This window comes from Choloepus didactylus, chromosome X (genome assembly GCF_015220235.1).
Source record: "Choloepus didactylus isolate mChoDid1 chromosome X, mChoDid1.pri, whole genome shotgun sequence".
In the NCBI taxonomy this organism is placed as follows: Eukaryota; Metazoa; Chordata; class Mammalia; order Pilosa; family Megalonychidae; genus Choloepus; species Choloepus didactylus.
In genome coordinates this window covers 50,978,696-50,992,819 of record NC_051334.1, presented here as the reverse complement: position 1 = coordinate 50,992,819, position 14,124 = coordinate 50,978,696, and the positions used below count along the sequence as shown (strand labels likewise).

Below are 14,124 nucleotides of genomic sequence, written 5' to 3'. Positions count from 1 at the left end.
AAAGACAAGTGAAATGAGTCAGGCTAAGGAGCAGAGAGAAAATAGAATTATAAAAAGCAAAAATAGCCTAAGAAACCTGAGGGAAACTACAAGCATACCAATATATGCACTATTTGGAGTCCCAGAAGGAGAAGAATGACAGAAATGGCCATAAGGAATATTTAAAGAAATAATGGCATAAAACTTCCATATGTAGCAAAAGACATGAATATGAACATCCAAGAAACCTAGAGAACACCAAACAGGATAAATTTGAAGAGAAATACACCCCTACACATATTAGTCAGACTGTCAAATGCAAAAGACAGTTCTGAAACCTGCAAGGGAAAACTAACATGTTAAGTGCAAGGGAGCACCAATAGATTAAGTGCTGATTTCTCATAAGAAACAATGAAAGCAAGAAGGCAGTGGGTTGAAATATTTAAAGTGCTGAGAGAAAACAACTATTAACCAAGAATTTTATATCCAGCAAAATTTTCTTCAAAAAATGAGGGAGAGATTAAGACATTCCCAGATAAACAAAAGCTGAGGTAGTTCATCACCACTAGACCTGCCCCACAAGCAATGCTAAAGGGAATTCTTCAGACTGAAAGAAAAGGAGACACTAGATGATGGTTCAAAGTGGCATAAAGAAATAAAGACCTCCAGTAAAGTAAACCATATGAGTAATTTTATATATACCAGTACTACTATATTGTATTTGTTGCTATGTAACTCCACTTCTTACTTCTTACAGGTGCTAAAATGCAAATGCATAAAAAGTAATGATGTATCTATGGTTTGGGACATACAGTGTACAAAAATATAATTTGTAACAAGTAAAAAAAAAGGAGGGGGAACAGAGAGGTATAGGAACGGTGTATATGTATGCTATTGAAGTCAAGTTGGGATCAAATCAGATTGTTATAAATTAAAGATGTTAAATATTAACCCTATGGTAACCACAAAGAATATAAATGAAAAATATATCCAGAAAGAAATGAGAAGGAACTCAATATGATACAATGCAAAAGATAAGTAAATATCAAAGTAGGCATTAATGGAATAATCAAGGGAAAAAGGTATAAGACTTAAAAAGACTAAATAAAAATGACAAAAGAAAGTCCTGCATAATAAGTAGTTACACTGAACATAAATGGGTTAAACTCTCCAGTCAAAAGGCAGAGATTGGCATAATGCATAAAAAAGCATGACACAACTATATGTTGATTACAAAAGATGAACCTTAAATTTAAAGACATAGTGGGTTGAAAATGAAAGGATGGAAAAATATATATACTATTCAAGTATAACCAAAAGAGAACTGTGGGTAGCTATACTAATATCAGATAAAATAGACTTCATGTTAGAAACTGCTATGAGGGACAAAGATAGTCATTATATACTGATAAAGGAGTCAATTCAACAAGAAGACGTAACAATCATAGACACATTTGAACCTAAAAGCAGGGACCCAAAATATATGAAGAAAATTTGGCAGATATGAACAGAGAAAGAGATGGTTCTACATTAATAGTGGGAGACTTTAATACATCCCTTTCAACAATGGTTAGAACATCTAAAGAGAAGATCAGTTAGGAAATAGAAGACTTGAATGATACTCTAAACCAACTAGGCCTAACAGACATATATAAAACACTTCACCCAACAGCAACAGAATACACATACTCCTCAAGTGCATGTGGATCATTCTCTAGGATAGACCACATCTTAGGTCAGAAAATAAGTCACAATAAATTCAAAAATATTGAAATTATACAAGGTATCTTCTCTGATCACAACAGATGAAGCTGGAAATCAATAGCAGGGAGAAATGGAAAATTCACAAATATGTGGAGATGAAATAGCATACTCTGAAACAACCAATGGCTGAAAAAGGAAAGTACAAGGGAAAGTAGGTAATTTCCTAATTGGGACAAACGGAAATATAAACACAACACATCAAATTTTATGGGATGCAGCAAAGGCAGTGCAGAGAGGGAAATTCATAGCTCTAAATGCTAACATTAAGAAGACACACTGATGTTCAAAATGGCATTATTCACAATGACTAAAAGATAGAAGCAACCCAAGTGTTGATCAACCAATGAATGGATAAATAAAATGCAGTACATAGGCTGCTGCTGGACCCAGTGTCCAGGCTAGTGATGGGGTTAATTCCCTATCATAAGAGTCTTACTTGTGCCCACTCAAACCCACTGTTGCCCTGCCACGCCATGCTCCAACTGCCTCCTCCTCAGTAATGTGGGCCACTGAAAGGTATGATATATTTGATCCAAGACAGTCCATTTCCGTCCAGAATCAATGGCGATGACAAGGACATGAGACACCTTCTGCCAGATTCCAGATTGACATCTTTGCTGACAAATGTGAAAAGGAACCTTGGACTATTTGATTTGATTTTTGTGGGACACCACAATCCCAAATCAATAGAACACATCAGGCTTCAAGTTCCCTGTAGAATTCTAAAATAACCTTTGCTAATGAGGATGTCTGATACTGTTACTGTACATGATGAGACTGAAACAATGAAGGATTTGGAGGCAGAAGTAAAAGATACAACCAGGGCTAAAACCTTATCAGATCAGAAAACTATGGGAAGATTTTGGCAGAGAAGAATGAATGTTGTATTGACAACAATATTGATTTGCAGGAGAAAACTGAGATCCAGTTAATACAATCCTTTGAAAAAGAGGAGAAGCCCTTAAAAGATGAAGCAGAAAAAGCCAGTGATAACTTGCCCAGAAAAATGTTATCAAGAGATTCCAGTAAAGAATACACAGATTCAACTGTCATAGAGCTACATGAATTTTTAGTAAATACATTTAAAAAAAATCCCAGAGACAGAATGGTGCTGCTGAAATTGGAACAAAAAATATAAGATTTCGTTGGTAATAATGAGTCTTCATGTAAAAAATTCCCCCAATGACATCTTACCATAGGATGCTATTACACAGAGTAGCTGCTTACTTTGAATTAGACCACAGTGTAGATCAGGGTGGGAAATCTGGCATAGTAAACAAAACAAGCAATGCAAGAATACCTGATCAGAAATTTAACGAACATATTAAGGATGATAAAGGTGAAGACTTTCAGAAATGATATATTCTCAAGAGAGATAACTCTAGTTTTGACAAAGATGATAACCAGATGAGAGTATGATTGAAAGATTACAGAAGAAGCAAATATATAGGCGTACCAGAGAGCTAGAGATCGAATATTTTCCCAAGATTCCGTGTTACCAAGAGAATTATATTTACAAAAGAATCCAAGATGAAGATGGTAGCAGTACACAGCAAAGACATCAAATATTTAGAGTTAATAAAGATGCTGCAGGGAGATCAGCAAACAGCCATCAAAGCAGCACTGAGAATGAGCTGAAGTACTCTGAACCACGACCCTGGAGCAGCACAGATTGAGCTAGCTCTCTCTGAAACTTAAAGCCTGCTGTAACCAAAGCCAGCAGCTTCAGTGGAATTTCAGTCCTAACAAGACGTGATAGTTCTGGAAGCAACAAAAGCATAGGCAGGCTTTCAAAAAAGGTATAAATTTCTGCCTAAAATTGTGCAATCAAAACATTAGTTTCCTGATGTTCATGTCTTAGCTCTTTGTTTATCATATAGCTTCTAATTATCCTAAAATGTAAAATTCCTACAGCAGTGTAGGATCCAAAGTACTTAAGGAGTAAGGAATATGTACATTGACCATTAGGATTCATTCTCTATCCTAGAGACACATTTACAAATATCAATTAAAATGACAATTTTAATAAAACTTTTAATTTTTATTTTATGTGATTTAAATGCAGTGATCAGGTTAGTTCAGTGAAATGTCATCTTTTATGTGAATTCCCAAAGATGATAGGAAATTCTTAATTGCTTAGTTATAGCTGGAAGGCATGGTTTCTAACCTAGGAGTATTTAACATTGATTGCATTTTCCAGCTAATACTATTGATTATTGATTGCATTCTTCATGATGAAGTCCTTCATTTGCCATTGAAAAAAATGAATAAAATTGCTGAGAAGTTTTTGAGGAATTTAAAAATCAAAGAAAAATAATATGATATAATTATTATAAATGCCTGGAAATATCAGTAGTATGTTCATTCTCCTAGAGTCTTTGTTTATAGAATACATTGGCTCATAACATTTTTTCTCTTTTTACTTTCATTGACTGGCTTCAATACTGAAGATGCACAAGACTCTTTTAGGATCCTTGCAGATCTTTATTTTTATCCAAAATAACCACAAAAGTCAGCAGACATAGCTCTCTCTCCTTAGCCTATTTGGTTTAGTCTAGACATATAGTATTGTGCACAATTGAAGCTAAAGATGTATATTTGAAGGTGACAGTATTTTTTAATGCTTTAAATTGTCAAGGCTTATGAATTCACTTATCACATTTTTTACTTATAATGTGGATATTGATAATGTAGTGTGTATGATAGGATATTGTTAATGATAGGTAAAATTTTCTGACTATAAGAAATCTGCATATATATAAAAAATGGCCACTTGGTTACCATAACAAGAAGAAAATTACTCATGTATCATGAGAAAGTCATTAGACATATTGCTGAATTTAAACATTTTAAGAACATTTACTGCTTATTTATAATCTATATTATCTTTAGAGATGAAAAGAAATATTTCCTATGTATAGGAAAAAATAACTTTTTTTAATGCCTGGGATAAATTGATATCGTTCTTGTTAATATTCATTGTGGCACAACTTAAAATAAAAGTTATTCCTTAGAAGGCAATTTATATAGTGTATCACATTTGTTTATTTCATTCATTAAAGATTAATTCTCCATTCCAGAGTCAACTCTGTTATTCAGAAGCTAAGTAACCATATGCATTCTCTAAATATTTTCTTCACTTTGATTGTCTCATTATCCACCTTTAGTCATTATGCTGAAAATCAGTGGCATTTTCAGTCTCTGTGTCGCAAAAAAAAAATGGCAGCCATGAAAGCAGTTAAAAACTAAATAAAAATTAGTTTATTAAGTGCAGTGAGAAGCAGTTTTAAGCTGATGCTAATGTAAGTACATAGAATATTTTTCATGTTATCTCTGTCCCCTGACATGATTAAAAAATTGAAAGTTGACTTCACAGTATAAGATGCAGAAATGAAATTCTGCAATGAAACTTGTCAATTGTTTCTCTTAACAGAGAATTTATCATTTCTATTTTTTTCCTATACTACTCTTAATCTTTCCGTGTTCTTATAGATAAGGGGTTTCTGATATAAGAGGTTTAGGGCATTTAGATATGCTAAATTCTTTTTCCTGTGGGAAAATTGTAATCAGTATATTCCTAGGTGTTAATCTAAAAGGTAAAATGTACATAAATTTGTCCTTTTGGGAATGTGGGTAATGTGCTTTTTTTGGTGGCTGTCTGTGGCTGATATTATTATAAACTTGCTTAAGTTGCATGCTTTGGAACACTTAGGTAGGCGGGGCAAGATGGCAGACTGGTGAGCTGTATGTTTTAGTTACTCCTCCAGGAAAGTAGGTAAAAAGCCAGGAACTGCGTAGACTGGACACCACAGAGCAATCTGTCTTTGGGCATACTTCATACAACACTCATGAAAACGTGGAACTGCTGAGATCAGCGAAATCTGTAAGTTTTTGCGGCCAGGGGACCCGCGCCCCTCCCTGCCAGGCTCAGTCCCGGGGGAGGAGGGGCTGTCAGCTCCGGGAAGGAGAAGGGAGAATTGCAGTGGCTGCTCTTATCGGAAACTCATTCTACTAATTCAAACTCCAACCATAGATAGACTGAGACCAGACACCAGAGACTCTGAGAGCAGCCAGCCCAGCAGAGAGGAGACAGACATAGAAAAAAAACAACACGAAAAACTCCAAAATAAAAGCAGAGGATTTTTGGAGTTCTGGTGAACACAGAAAGGGGAAGGGCGGAGATCAGGCCTCGAGGCGCATATGCAAATCCCGAAGCAAAGCTGATCTCTCTCCCCTGTGCATCTTTCCTTAATGGCCCTGGTTGCTTTGTCTATTAGCATTTCAATAACCCATTAGATCTCTGAGGAGGGCCGTTTTTTTTTTTTTTTTTTTTTTTTTAAATCCTTTTTGCTTTTTCTAAAACAATTACTCTAAGAAGCTCAATACAGAAAGCTTCAAAGAATTGAAATTTGGGCACGTCAAGTCAAGAGCAGAACTAAGAGAGCTCTGAGACAAAAGGCAATATTCCAGTGGCTGAGAAAATTCACTAAACAACACAACTTCCCAAGAAAAGGGGGGTGTCCGCTCACAGCCACCATCCTGGTGGACAGGAAACACTCCTGCCCATCGCCAGCCCCATAGCCCAGAGCTGCCCCAGACAACCCAGTGTGACGGAAGTGCTTCAAATAACAGGCACACACCACAAAACTGGGCGTGGACATTAGCCTTCCCTGCAACCTCAGCTGAAGGTCCCAGAGCTGGGAAGGTGGAGCAGTGTGAATTAACAAAGCCCCATTCAGCCATCATTTGAGCAGACTGGGAGCCTCCCTACACAGCCCAGCAGCCCAGAACTGCCCTGGGGGGACGGCACTCACCTGTGACATAGCACAGTCATCCCTCAACAGAGGACCCGGGGTGCACAGCCTGGAAGAGGGGCCCACTTGCAAGTCTCAGGAGCCATACGCCAATACCAAAGACTTGTGGGTCAGTGGCAGAGACAAACTGTGGCAGGACTGAACTGAAGGATTAGACTATTGCAGCAGCTTTAAAACTCTAGGATCATCAGGGAGATTTGATTGTTAGGGCCACCCCCCCCTCCCCGACTGCCCAGAAACACGCCCCACATACAGGGCAGGCAACACCAACTACACACGCAAGCTTGGTACACCAATTGGGCCCCACAAGACTCACTCCCCCCACTCACCAAAAAGGCTAAGCAGGGGAGATCTGGCTTGTGGAGAACAGGTGGCTCGTGGACGCCACCTGCTGGTTAGTTAGAGAAAGTGTACTCCACGAAGCTGTAGATCTGATAAATTAGAGATAAGGACTTCAACTGGTCTACAAACCCTAAAAGAACCCTATCAAGTTCAGCAAATGCCACGAGGCCAAAAACAACAGAAAATTATAAAGCATATGAAAAAACCAGACGATATGGATAACCCAAGCCCAAGCACCCAAATCAAAAGACCAGAAGAGACATACCACCTAGAGCAGCTACTCAAAGAACTAAAGATGAACAATGAGACCCTAGTACGGGATATGAAGGAAATCAAGAAGACCCTAGAAGAGCATAAAGAAGACATTGCAAGACTAAATAAAAAAATGGATGATCTTATGGAAATTAAAGAAACTGTTGACCAAATTAAAAAGATTCTGGACACTCATAGTACAAGACTAGAGGAAGTTGAACAACGAATCAGTGACCTGGAAGATGACAGAATGGAAAATGAAAGCATAAAAGAAAGAATGGGGAAAAAAATTGAAAAACTCGAAATGGACCTCAGGGATATGATAGATAATATGAAACGTCCGAATATAAGACTCATTGGTGTCCCAGAAGGGGAAGAAAAGGGTAAAGGTCTAGGAAGAGTATTCAAAGAAATTGTTGGGGAAAACTTCCCAAATCTTCTAAACAACATAAATACACAAATCATAAATGCTCAGCGAACTCCAAATAGAATAAATCCAAAAAAACCCACTCCGAGACATATACTGATCACACTGTCAAACATAGAAGAGAAGGAGCAAGTTCTGAAAGCAGCAAGAGAAAAGCAATTCACCACATACAAAGGAAACAGCATAAGACTAAGTAGTGACTACTCAGCAGCCACCATGGAGGCAAGAAGGCAGTGGCACGATATATTTAAAATTCTGAGTGAGAGGAATTTCCAGCCAAGAATACTTTATCCAGCAAAGCTCTCCTTCAAATTTGAGGGAGAGCTTAAATTTTTCACAGACAAAGAAATGCTGAGAGAATTTGCTAACAAGAGACCTGCCCTACTGGAGATACTAAAGGGAGCCCTACAGACAGAGAAACAAAGACAGGACAGAGAGACCTGGAGAAAGGTTCAGTACTAAAGAGATTCGGTATGGGTACAATAAAGGATATTAATAGAGAGAGGGAAAAATATGGCAAACATAATCCAAAGGATAAGATGGCCGATTCAAGAAATGCCTTCACGGTTTTAACGTTGAATGTAAATGGATTAAACTCCCCAATTAAAAGATATAGATTCGCAGAATGGATCAAAAAAAATGAACCATCAATATGTTGCATACAAGAGACTCATCTTAGACACAGGGACACAAAGAAACTGAAAGTGAAAGGATGGAAAAAAATATTTCATGCAAGCTACAGCCAAAAGAAAGCAGGTGTAGCAATATTAATCTCAGATAAAATAGACTTCAAATGCAGGGATGTTTTGAGAGACAAAGAAGGCCACTACATACTAATAAAAGGGGCAATTCAGCAAGAAGAAATAACAATCGTAAATGTCTATGCACCCAATCAAGGTGCCACAAAATACATGAGAGAAACATTGGCAAAACTAAAGGAAGCAATTGATGTTTCCACAATAATTGTGGGAGACTTCAACACATCACTCTCTCCTATAGATAGATCAACCAGACAGAAGACCAATAAGGAAATTGAAAACCTAAACAATCTGATAAATGAATTAGATTTAACAGACATCTACAGGACATTACATCCCAAATCACCAGGATACACATACTTTTCTAGTGCTCACGGAACATTCTCCAGAATAGATCATATGCTGGGACATAAAACAAGCCTCAATAAATTTAAAAAGATTGAAATTATTCAAAGCACATTCTCTGACCACAATGGAATACAATTAGAAGTCAATAACCATCAGAGACTTAGAAAATTCACAAATACCTGGAGGTTAAACAACACACTCCTAAACAATCAGTGGGTTAAAGAAGAAATAGCAAGAGAAATTGCTAAATATATAGAGACGAATGAAAATGAGAACACAACATACCAAAACCTATGGGATGCAGCAAAAGCAGTGCTAAGGGGGAAATTTATAGCACTACACGCATATATTAAAAAGGAAGAAAGAGCCAAAATCAAAGAACTAATGGATCAACTGAAGAAGCTAGAAAATGAACAGCAAACCAGTCCTAAACCAAGTACAAGAAAAGAAATAACAAGGATTAAAGCAGAAATAAATGACATAGAGAACAAAAAAACAATAGAGAGGATAAATATCACCAAAAGTTGGTTCTTTGAGAAGATCAACAAGATTGACAAGCCCCTAGCTAGACTGACAAAATCAAAAAGAGAGAAGACCCATATAAACAAAATAATGAATGAAAAAGGTAACATAACTGCAGATCCTGAAGAAATTAAAAAAATTATAACAGGATATTATGAACAACTGTATGGCAACAAACTGGATAATGTAGAAGAAATGGACAATTTCCTGGAAACATATGAACAACCTAGACTGACCAGAGAAGAAATAGAAGACCTCAACCAACCCATCACAAGCAAAGAGATCCAATCAGTCATCAAAAATCTTCCCACAAATAAATGCCCAGGGCCAGATGGCTTCACAGGGGAATTCTACCAAACTTTCCAGAAAGAACTGACACCAATCTTACTCAAACTCTTTCAAAACATTGAAAAAAATGGAACACTACCTAACTCATTTTATGAAGCTAACATCAATCTAACACCAAAACCAGGCAAAGATGCTACAAAAAAGGAAAACTACCGGCCAATCTCCCTAATGAATATAGATGCAAAAATCCTCAACAAAATACTTGCAAATCGAATCCAAAGACACATTAAAAAAATCATACACCATGACCAAGTGGGGTTCATTCCAGGCATGCAAGGATGGTTCAACATAAGAAAAACAATCAATGTATTACAACACATTAAAAACTCGAAAGGGAAAAATCAATTGATCATCTCAATAGATGCTGAAAAAGCATTTGACAAAATCCAACATCCCTTTTTGATAAAAACACTTCAAAAGGTAGGAATTGAAGGAAACTTCCTCAACATGATAAAGAGCATTTATGAAAAACCCACAGCCAGCATAGTACTCAATGGTGAGAGACTGAAAGCCTTCCCTCTAAGATCAGGAACAAGACAAGGATGCCCGCTGTCACCACTGTTATTCAACATTGTGCTGGAAGTGCTAGCCAGGGCAATCCGGCAAGACAAAGAAATAAAAGGCATCCAAATTGGAAAAGAAGAAGTAAAACTGTCATTGTTTGCAGATGATATGATCTTATATCTAGAAAACCCTGAGAAATCGACGATACACCTACTAGAGCTAATAAACAAATTTAGCAAAGTAGCAGGATACAAGATTAATGCACATAAGTCAGTAATGTTTCTATATGCTAGAAATGAACAAACTGAAGAGACACTCAAGAAAAAGATACCATTTTCAATAGCAACTAAAAAAATCAAGTACCTAGGAATAAACTTAACCAAAGATGTAAAAGACCTATACAAAGAAAACTACATAACTCTACTAAAAGAAATAGAAGGGGACCTTAAAAGATGGAAAAATATTCCATGTTCATGGATAGGAAGGCTAAATGTCATTAAGATGTCAATTCTACCCAAACTCATCTACAGATTCAATGCAATCCCAATCAAAATTCCAACAACCTACTTTGCAGACTTGGAAAAGCTAGTTATCAAATTTATTTGGAAAGGGAAGATGCCTCGAATTGCTAAAGACACTCTAAAAAAGAAAAACGAAGTGGGAGGACTTACACTCCCTGACTTTGAAGCTTATTATAAAGCCACAGTTGCCAAAACAGCATGGTACTGGCACAAAGATAGACATATAGATCAATGGAATCGAATTGAGAATTCAGAGATAGACCCTCAGATCTATGGCCGACTGATCTTTGATAAGGCCCCCAAAGTCACCGAACTGAGCCATAATGGTCTTTTCAACAAATGGGGCTGGGAGAGTTGGATATCCATATCCAAAAGAATGAAAGAGGACCCCTACCTCACCCCCTACACAAAAATTAACTCAAAATGGACCAAAGATCTCAATATAAAAGAAAGTACCATAAAACTCCTAGAAGATAATGTAGGAAAACATCTTCAAGACCTTGTATTAGGAGGCCACTTCCTAGACTTTACACCCAAAGCACAAGCAACAAAAGAGAAAATAGATAAATGGGAACTCCTCAAGCTTAGAAGTTTCTGCACCTCAAAGGAATTTCTCAAAAAGGTAAAGAGGCAGCCAACTCAATGGGAAAAAATTTTTGGAAACCATGTATCTGACAAAAGACTGATATCTTGCATATACAAAGAAATCCTACAACTCTATGACAATAGTACAGACAGCCCAATTATAAAATGGGCAAAAGATATGAAAAGACAGTTCTCTGAAGAGGAAATACAAATGGCCAAGAAACACATGAAAAAATGTTCAGCTTCACTAGCTATTAGAGAGATGCAAATTAAGACCACAATGAGATACCATCTAACACCGGTTAGAATGGCTGCCATTAAACAAACAGGAAACTACAAATGCTGGAGGGGATGTGGAGAAATTGGAACTCTTATTCATTGTTGGTGGGACTGTATAATGGTTCAGCCACTCTGGAAGTCAGTCTGGCAGTTCCTTAGAAAACTAGATATAGAGCTACCATTCGATCCAGCGATTGCACTTCTCGGTATATACCCGGAAGATCGGAAAGCAGTGACACGAACAGATATCTGCACGCCAATGTTCATAGCAGCATTATTCACAATTGCCAAGAGATGGAAACAACCCAAATGTCCTTCAACAGATGAGTGGATAAATAAAATGTGGTATATACACACGATGGAATACTACGCGGCAGTAAGAAGGAACGATCTGGTGAAACATATGACAACATGGATGAACCTTGAAGACATAATGCTGAGCGAAATAAGCCAGGCACAAAAAGAGAAATATTATATGCTACCACTAATGTGAACTTTGAAAAATGTAAAAACAAATGGTTTATAATGTAGAATGTAGGGGAACTAGCAGTAGAGAGCAATTAAGGAAGGGGGAACAATAATCCAAGAAGAACAGATAAGCTATTTAACGTTCTGGGGATGCCCAGAAATGACTATGGTCTGTTAATTTCTGATGGATGTAGTAGGAACAAGTTCACTGAAATGTTGCTATATTATGTAACTTTCTTGGGGTAAAGTAGGAACATGTTGGAAGTTAAGCAGTTATCTTAGGTTAGTTGTCTTTTTCTTACTCCCTTGTTATGGTCTCTTTGAAATGTTCTTTTATTGTATGTTTGTTTTCTTTTTAACTTTTTTTTTCATACAGTTGATTTAAAAAAGAAGGGAAAGTTAAAAAAAAAGAAAAGAAAAGAAAAAAGACAAACAAGGAAAAAAAAAAAAAAAGATGTAGTGCCCCCTTGAGGAGCCTGTGGAGAATGCAGGGGTATTTGCCTACCCCACCTTCATGGTTGCTAACATGACCACAGACATAGGGGACTGGTGGTTTGATGGGTTGAGCCCTCTACCATAAGTTTTACCCTTGGGAAGACGGTTGCTGCAAAGGAGAGGCTAGGCCTCCCTGTATTTGTGCCTAAGAGTCTCCTCCTGAATGCCTCTTTGTTGCTCAGATGTGGCCCTCTCTCTCTGGCTAAGCCAACTTGAAAGGTGAAATCACTGCCCTCCCCCCTACGTGGGATCAGACACCCAGGGAAGTGAATCTCCCTGGCAACGTGGAATATGACTCCCGGGGAGGAATGTAGACCCGGCATCGTGGGATGGAGAACATCTTCTTGACCAAAAGGGGGATGTGAAAGGAAATGAAATAAGCTTCAGTGGCAGAGAGATTCCAAAACGAGCCGAGAGATCACTCTGGTGGGCACTCTTACGCACACTTTAGACAACCTTTTTTAAGTTCTAAAGAATTGGGGTAGCTGGTGGTGGATACCTGAAACTATTAAACTACAACCCAGAACCCATGAATCTCGAAGACAGTTGTATAAAAATGTAGCTTATGAGGGGTGACAGTGGGATTGGGAATGCCATAAGGACCAAACTCCACTTTGTCTAGTTTATGGATGGATGTGTAGAAAAGTAGGGGAAGCAAACAAACAGACAAAGGTTCCCAGTGTTCTTTTTTACTTCAATTGCTGTTTTTCACTCTAATTATTATTCTTGTTATTTTTGTGTGTGTGCTAATGAAGGTGTCAGGGATTGATTTAGGTGATGAATGTACAACTATGTAATGGTACTGTAAACAATCGAAAGTACAATTTGTTTTGTATGACTGCGTGGTATGTGAATATATCTCAATAAAATGATGATTAAAAAAAAAAAAAAAAAAAAAGTTGCATGCTTTGGCTATGACTTTGACAGCTTACGTGACCAGTTTGCTGTGTTATATTTGTTCATGATGGGGAGGGGAAGCAAAATTTCAAGTTAATAAAAAGTAGCCAATGCTTTTATGTGGCAACTGCATGTTGTACAATGTGAATTTTATTGTTATATCTTTAAAACCTGCATTTTTATATGAGGTGTAAAAAATTCATTTCTCATTACTCCTCCCCTGGATTCTGAGTCTTCTGGTAGTGTGGCGTCATCTACAGGCTCTCTTTCTCACATCCAGCAGCCTCTTCCAGGTGTAGCTCTCAGCCAGTCTTCTTATGACACACCTGTCATCTATCCAAATGTCAGCACTCATAGTTCTCTTTCCTTTGACAGTGGCCTAAATGGGCAAGTGGCATCTCCTATAAATAGCTTCCTTTTGCTTCCCTTGGAAGCTGCAGGCATACCACCTGACAGTATTCTGATCAACCCACAAACAGGTTGGTATCCAGAAAAAGATGTTTATTTCCATTCAGAAATCTGGACTTACCTGAAAAATTGAAGGATACTTATTAAATGTATTGTACATATATGTACTGTCAGCTTTTTATTTTTCATGAATAATTAGCATTTTCCTTAGAATTTTAGCAAAAACATATGCTAGAAAATGTTAAAAGACATCTACATCTGAAAGTATTTTCCCATTGTGTATCTATGACATCTTCTTCTAGGCCAAACAATGGCTAACTATGATTAAAGAATAACTCATTTCCTATAAATGAGATAGCTTCCTTTGAAAGAGCTTTATCTGAAACAACAATTTTATCCTGGGGAAAAATAAG

General features: G+C 37.3%; 2 pseudogenes; one reads left to right on the top strand and one right to left on the bottom strand.

The window, feature by feature from the left end:
* LOC119522133 overlaps positions 1-2,218 on the bottom strand; it is a 65,753-nt pseudogene extending 63,535 nt beyond the window's left edge.
* A 136-nt stretch (positions 2,219-2,354) lies between these two features.
* LOC119522132 lies at positions 2,355-13,844 on the top strand (annotated as a pseudogene).
* Positions 13,845-14,124: the final 280 nt, after the last annotated feature.